This window comes from Chiloscyllium plagiosum, unplaced genomic scaffold, assembly GCF_037043375.1.
Source record: "Chiloscyllium plagiosum isolate Xiang-an unplaced genomic scaffold, Cpla_swu_hap1 HiC_scaffold_18, whole genome shotgun sequence".
NCBI classification, from domain to species: Eukaryota; Metazoa; Chordata; class Chondrichthyes; order Orectolobiformes; family Hemiscylliidae; genus Chiloscyllium; species Chiloscyllium plagiosum.
In genome coordinates this window covers 106,141,934-106,149,434 of record NW_028270156.1, presented here as the reverse complement: position 1 = coordinate 106,149,434, position 7,501 = coordinate 106,141,934, and the positions used below count along the sequence as shown (strand labels likewise).

The 7,501-nt window shown below is 43.9% G+C and overlaps 1 non-coding gene across 1 annotated transcript; it reads right to left on the bottom strand.

The window, feature by feature from the left end:
- Nucleotides 1-3,781: 3,781 nt before the first annotated feature.
- trnah-gug (transfer RNA histidin (anticodon GUG)) lies at nt 3,782-3,853 on the bottom strand. Its single transcript has one exon. It is a non-coding gene; the product is annotated as a tRNA-His (tRNA).
- Between the last annotated feature and the right edge of the window lie 3,648 nt (nt 3,854-7,501).

Below are 7,501 nucleotides of genomic sequence, written 5' to 3'. Positions count from 1 at the left end.
ATGAGGTATCGATTTATCACAAATCTCCGGTGCAATGAAGGGCAAGAGCAAGATTCGCCATCCAATGTATCCTAAAGATGCGAGGCACAAAGGGAAACCACAGCTGCTTATGATGGAAGTAACAGCCAGAGTAGGATTCAAGTCCACACATGCGCAATGAAAGAGCAACCCGTCGCCTTAACCTCTGGGCCACTTCAGCCCATAGCAAAGGCGCTCACATGTGACCACATCAAGATTACATATGGTGCACCTAGGGGATAAGAAATTCCCTGAGCGGAATCGAATCCACGCTATTATGTTTCTGCTTTCAGTGGAATAATAATACCAGCAAAATCCAAGGGATTGACCTCGTCTTTGGAAGGAATACCTTGTCCTTGATTTATTCCGAGTCGGAACTGTCTCAGAATGAACCAGCAAACATGAAATTTCCTTCACATTCACACGCACATTTAGTCTTGATGCATAATTTCTGCAGACAGTTTCTCTCTCACGTGAAGAAGTATATACGAAGAGGTGATGTTTTAGCTCGATGGGCTTTCTCATATGGCTGAACCTGAAGTGGATAAAATTCCCTGAAATGCAGTATTGTTCGTTTTATTTTATTAATTTTGCTGCCACTTCACTTTGTTCATTGCAATGATCGGAAATGAATTGGATTTATGTGATTGGAACGTTAAATGTTGCATTCAATTTTGCTCCGAATTTATTTCAGCTTAAAGAAAATACTGATGAGAAAAACAGAAGGTTAAACTACAAAACAAGATGCCACTTTTGATGCTCAATTACTTTGGCAGATGTCAGTGGTGTCAAATAAACCCAACATCATGGCGATTGTCCTCCCACCTTTAAGCCATGGGATTAAAGCAGGAAATCGATCTCTAAGAGACGGGTCACTTCCTGGTCATTATGGAATAGTCTTCCTTGACAATATACAAAATCTGCTCAGTTCCATTTACAATGCTTCATGTGGAATATTAATACAAATCTTTCAAAACTCTGAGGTTTTTTTGATGAATCTTACTCACCTGCATACGTTTCCGTTATTTCTTTGCATCTTAAGTCGTCCAAATTAGATATTGTTTCCTCGCACATTCTACCCCCACACCCCACTTTTACACTTTTACCTGGCCACAGGCTGTCTCTCTCCTGATGAAACTCACTGCTTGTGTGTCTCTTAATGTGCCTTTCCAAGTATTTTGGAAACGGATTCTCTGAGTGACAGAAATTCTGCTCCCATAATTTCTTTGTCCTACATCGACGGTTTTGAAAGCCTGACGTTCAGAAATATACGAACTTGAAAGAGTGAATTTGCCACCTATTTACTCTCTCCAAACCCCAAATACTCTGGAAAACTTCCATTCGGTTTTCCTTTGTTCAGTGTCAAATTTTCCAACACACAAATAAATAAAATGCCATCCCCACTTAACGCCGTCAGCATCGTCTCTAATGCCTTAGCTGCCCAGTAAACCCTGGCAGTGCCCTCTCTGATAAAATCACCGATTCCCTACAATGCAGAAAGTACTGTTCAGCCAATCGAGTCTGTAGGGACACTCTGAACAGCATCTCAACCAGATCTAGCTCCCGCCTCGATCCCTGCAGGCCTCTGGCTTGTGATTTCAAATAAACCTGCTGGAATAAAACCTGGCATCGTGTGACTGCTGACCTTATCACTGGGTTACCCATAGCTAATTCACTTAACTTACTGAATTCACTCTCTGGACACATCAGTGCAATTTAACATGACCAATCTACCTAACCTTCAGACTTAACAGCAGTTCGAACCACTGAGCAAATGTACCATCACATTGAACACGATCTGTATCATTTACACACTGGTAACTCAGCCGAGTGAAAGCAAGCTGCGCCCATCAACCAGAATTCAATGCATACAAACGCGGTTCTATGCTGTACAACCTCATTAGATCTGCTGGAAATGTTTCTGCACTCAGGTCTGAATGGGTTTACTCTGTTTTCTGCCTCAGATTCCTGCTTTAAATAAACACATCAGTCAGGAACAACTCTATATAATGGTTTTCATTGCAACACATACACAATGTGCAGATTGCTGAAGTTACGTGTTTGCACTTTCACTGACACTCTCTCTCCCCAGGAATTGCAGTCCTTCCCCAGCTGATTCAGACAGCACTGTCCTTGCTGTGACATATCCAATCGAGAATGGAAGGCCAAGCATGAATAACCTTCACTGAGGACAGAGCCACAGGTTTAAAACCTTTACGATGCTCCCAGCGGAGAATTGAACCCTGTGACAAGAGGGGACACTAACCACGATACTGTGGAGGACAACATCGAAGGAGGCCCTTCAGCCTGTTGTGGCCGCACTTGTCCAACACAGCTGCTTAACGACCTGAATCAAGTTTTCCATTGTTTAGCCCATAGTCTTATATGTTTTGGCATCGCAAATTAACATCTCAATTTTTTCAGTTTGGAGGGTTTCCACCTCTCTGACCCTACTCGCACATCTACTCAAAACTTTCTGCCTTTTTCCGAAATCTCTTGGCCCCAGTGTTCGATCCCTCCATCAATACCAAACGCTTCTTTCAGTCTATCCTATCCATATCCCTCATTATTTTGTACATTTCAGTCGTGTCTTCTCCAATCTCCTCTGCTTGGTGACAAACTACCCCAGTCTGTCCAATCTCTCCTCATAACTGAAACTCTTCAGCCCCGACAATTTCCCATTGAATCTGTCCTGCAACGTTTCCACTGTGATCACATCATTGCTATACTGTAGAACTGCACACAGTAATCTAGCTAGAGCCGAATTAACTTTTTGTTCTATTCTGTTACAGTATGAGGGCGTCGCTGGCTCGGCAGTATGGATTGCGATCCCTAATTGCACAGCGGGCAGTTGAGACTCAACGGTATTGCAGTGAGTCTGGAGTCGCATCGAGGCCCGACCAGATAAGAATGGCATGTTCCTTGCTCAAAGGACGTCAGTGAACCCGATGGTTTTGTTTTTTCAACATTTGACCATGGATTTATAGGTGTTATTATATTCGTAATTCCAGATATTTATTGAATCTCAATTCTAACACCGGCATGGTTGGAGTCAAACCCGGGTCCCTGGTTCATTTGCTTGGTGTCTGAGTTAACAGTCCAGTGGTAATAGCGCTCAGCCATTGCAGAAAACCCGTGAAACTAATATTTCCCAATGAAGTCCCTTTTCCTCGATATTGTAATGTGTCATTTTCCTGAGCTTGACCTCCAATAATCGCAAGTCCATCTCAGTAAAAGCTGCTACCTGAGGATTGGTCTCACAACAGCGGTAAGCAAATGGATCAACTGGTCTGCAGGTCCCGATGGAGGGGTTGGGGCACGTTCACCCAGCCACAGTGACCGCAGCAGCACAGACTGAACGGTATCAATGTGAGAGTCAGTGTTAGATTCTGCAGTGCCTTACTGAAATAGGAAATGTCTCCACAACCACATGATGAAAGAGCAGCGCTCCCAAAACTAGTGCTCAGTTAAATTTGGTAGACTCTAACCTGGTGTTGTGTGATTTTTAACTTTATACACCATAGTCCAACACCGGCATCTCTAAATTAATGAAATGGGGGTGTGGAACGGAAAGTTCAGTCAGTGATCGAAGGAGGGAGAGAAATCTCTGAGAACGGGTGGATTTGAACTCTGACATGTGAAACACAGAGATGTGAGCGAGCAGAATGTGAAGGCAAAAGATCATCACCTTGGAGAAAATTCCCATGTTAAAACAACTGATTCCTTTGTGTTTCACACAAACTGGGGCAGATAGAGTAATCACTGCCGTGACTCGGATTCGAACCGAGGTTACTGCGGCCACAACGCAGAGTACTAACCACTATACGATCACAGCATTTCACAGACAAGCACACCGACTGTACGCAATAAGTACAGTATCATAGGAAATGTTAGGCAGCGAACCAAATGCACAATATCAGTGTTAAGCGAACAGTGGCAGATATGTGGGAACTGAGAATGGGCTGACCGTTTAATATCGGTTCCCCCAGTGGCTGTGGTGACATGACTCTATGATTGACGCTATGGAACAAATAGCTGGTTGGGATTAATATGCTGAATGCTGAGATAAATAGATTTCACCAAAACATCAAAAATTCCGGGGATTGTGCAGGTGTTGTTGAAATGTATGCTTCAAGAGTAATACAGTTTAACATCGGCTATTTCATCAGTTTCGCCCCACAAGGCAGTAACCACTGCTGCCACAGAGTCCCAATTCCCAGGCCCAGAATCAGAGGAACTGAGTGACGCAGTCACGAAGATCCAACTGGAAGTCGGGATGGGAATGAGGTCGCACAGATACTTGAGGGCTCCAGTGACACAACCGGTGAATGCACAGTATTTCTATGACGGTTTAGAAGCGCAAGCAATTCCGAGGTTGGGAGTGCTCCTGGTCAAAGACGGGGCAGATGGGTATTTTTTTCCCGTTTATAGCAACCTACAGTGCATCTTGCTGAGACAGCTGAGTGCCACTACTGGAGCATGGGCGGCTGGTTTGAAGTTTGAACTTGCTTCACTATCACCCACTTTCCTGGATTGAATTGCTTTCACCATTTTCATTTCCAATTGTTTGATATCTCCCTGAAGTCTGCGGCTTTCTTCCTCATGGTTAATTGCATGACTAACTGTTGTATGATTTGCACACTGCTAACTCACGGCCACGACAAGTAAATATGAATCATTGATCTATTTGAGAAAACAGTGGAACTAACTGCAGGTATGCTTCGTAGGTTTGCAGGCGACACCAGAATTGTAGACAGTGAGAAAGACTATCTAAGTTTCAAAAGGATCTTAATCCAATGAGGCGTTGGCCTGAAAAATGTAACATGGAGTTCAATCTGGATAAATGGAAGTTATTGCAGTTTTGGTACAACAACAAGAGTAGAGCTTTGCGTAATGTTGGAGAACACGGAAGCTAGGGGTGGAGGTGCATAATTCCTTGTAGTTTGCATCACCTACAGACAAGATGTTTCAAAGGCATTTAACATACTTCCCTTCATTGCTCAGTCCTTTGTGTATAGTGGTTGGGACGTTATGTTGAATCTTTGCAGGACATTGATGAGGCCTCTTCTGAAACATTATGTCCAGTTCTGGACGCCCATCTGTAGGAATGATATTATTCAGCTGGAGTAGGTTCAGAAAAGGTATACACGCATGTTGCCAGACTATTTTCAGATTCGAGATCGGGGTGCTGGAAAACCATAACAGGTAATGCAGCATCCGAGGAGCAGGAGAATATTTTTTTCGTGCAAGTGTCGTTCATCAGGCTCTTGCCCGAAACATCGATTCTCCTGCTCCTCAAATGCTGCCTGACCTGCTGTGATTTCCCAGCACATTACTCTGGACTCTGATCTCTCATCTGCAGGTCTCACTTTCTCCTAGTTGAGATTGATTTCACTCTAGGTTAGGGGTTTGAACCGTGACCTGACAGAAGTTTATGAATTATTGAAAGGCAAGTTAAAGTTAACGATAGCTGCCTTTTCCCAGGATGGGGATTTCAAACGAGAGGGCATATGTTTAAGATGAAAAGAGAGAGAGTTTTTTTGAAAAGGTCATGTGAGGCATTTTGTAAGGAAGGTATTATACGTGTGCAATTAACTTGCTGAGCAAGTGATGGATGAGGGTACGTTTGCAACATTTAATGGACAATTGATTCCAAACATGAATGGGAGAGTGTGATTTTTAAAATAAATTTATTCATGCCTAGTACATCAGTTATTTCCCAGAGGATATTTAAGAGTCAACCACGGTATTATCCATCTGGAGTCTCCAGTGGGACAGAACAGATGAATATGACAGGTTGCTTCCCGAACTGGCATCAGTGAATCAGATGGGATTTACCACACAACTGATTCAGGTCATCACGAGACTCTTCAATTCCAGGTGCGTATTGAATTCAAACTCCAGTATCTGTCATTCCAAGACCTGAAACCTTTGTCCCCAAAATATTACCTATTTTTTTGGATTAACAACACAGTAACAAAACTACAAGGGCATTATAACCACTTAACGGGTACAGTAGGAGGCAGATGGGACTATATTAGTTTGGCAGTATGTTCAGCATGGATTGGTTGGACTGACAGGCCTGTTTTCATGCAGTATGACTCTATGATTGACGCTCTGGAACAAATAGCTGGTTGGGATTAACAAGAACATTGACAGCATAATCAAATACCTGATGGGATATGTAATCCTGCTGGAGTGTCCGGAGTTTATTTTGCTCAGTGACGCCTTCCCACACACGGGACTGGTGAACGGTCTTCCACCTTCTGTCGTTAAATGAATCCCTTCCAGCAGTTCCCACATTGCCCTGCTTTCTCTGTGATAACAGTGTCCTTTTTTTCTACCCAGAGTGAACGATCCTTTCAAATTGTGTCCACACAGATACGAATCCCGTTCTCCATGTTGTGAATGTGTTTTCATTGTTTCTCATTCACCCACAGGGTGTGAGTATGACTGGTCAGGGCAACATTTATTATTCGCCCCTCGTTCATTGCTGTCTAGCTGCACCACAAACCCGGGTGCGATCGCAGCCTCGGGTCTCTGTCTGTGGGCAGTCTGCACATTCTCTGTGTGTTTGTGTTTTTATTTCTCCCTCTGACCTAGGATGTGCCAGTTACAGGGATCAACAATGTAAAATGTAGGCTTATGGGATAGGGAATACCGTAGGGTCTGGTGGGATGCGCTTCGGATGGATGTGTGGACTGGAAGGGCCGACTAGACTGCTTCCCACACAGTGGGGATTCTTGGACTAAGGGTCAGTTTTTTTTTTTCTGGTCCTGGAGTCTCCCGGAGGCAGGACTGGGTGAAGATAGTAGAATCCCCTGCATAAGGGACATGAATGAATGAGATTGCAGGAAATTAAAGTCATGATCTCTGTTCCTGAGGTCAGGCTTACATTTCAGGTTTTATTCGTCGAACTTAAACATCACCGTTTCCGTGTCCAATCCCCAAGGATGACCAGTTTAACATATCACCCCAACACCACCTTCTCCAGGTTGAAATCTTGACTGTGGAAGAAACTGATGCTGAGCTGATGCGAGCAAATGTAGCTGTCACCGCCAGTGTCGGAAACACAGATCCAAATAGCAAAATCATCTTTTAAACCCACCACTGCAAAGTTAAGGGCTCAACACGCTCCACTTATGGCATTCAGCGGTCTTAGAAAGATGCACCGGAAATCGCTATGATAGTATAAACAGGGACAACCATTCCCTTGAGCAGTACCACATTCATCCGAGGAATTTTGTGCGCCTCGATACCATCATAGAAGGACAGCACGCTCACCTACTGCATCACTGGAGCCAGAGAGTAACTCTGCGCACTCATTCCCATCCCCATTTCCGGTTGGATCTGGGCGGCTGTGCCGATGTTAAGCTACAATGCTATTGAAGCATACATTTCAACAGTACCCTGTACTGTGTCCCCAGTCGTTGATGTTTTGTCGAAATCGATCAATCTCATTTTTCAACATTCTCTTTCAAAG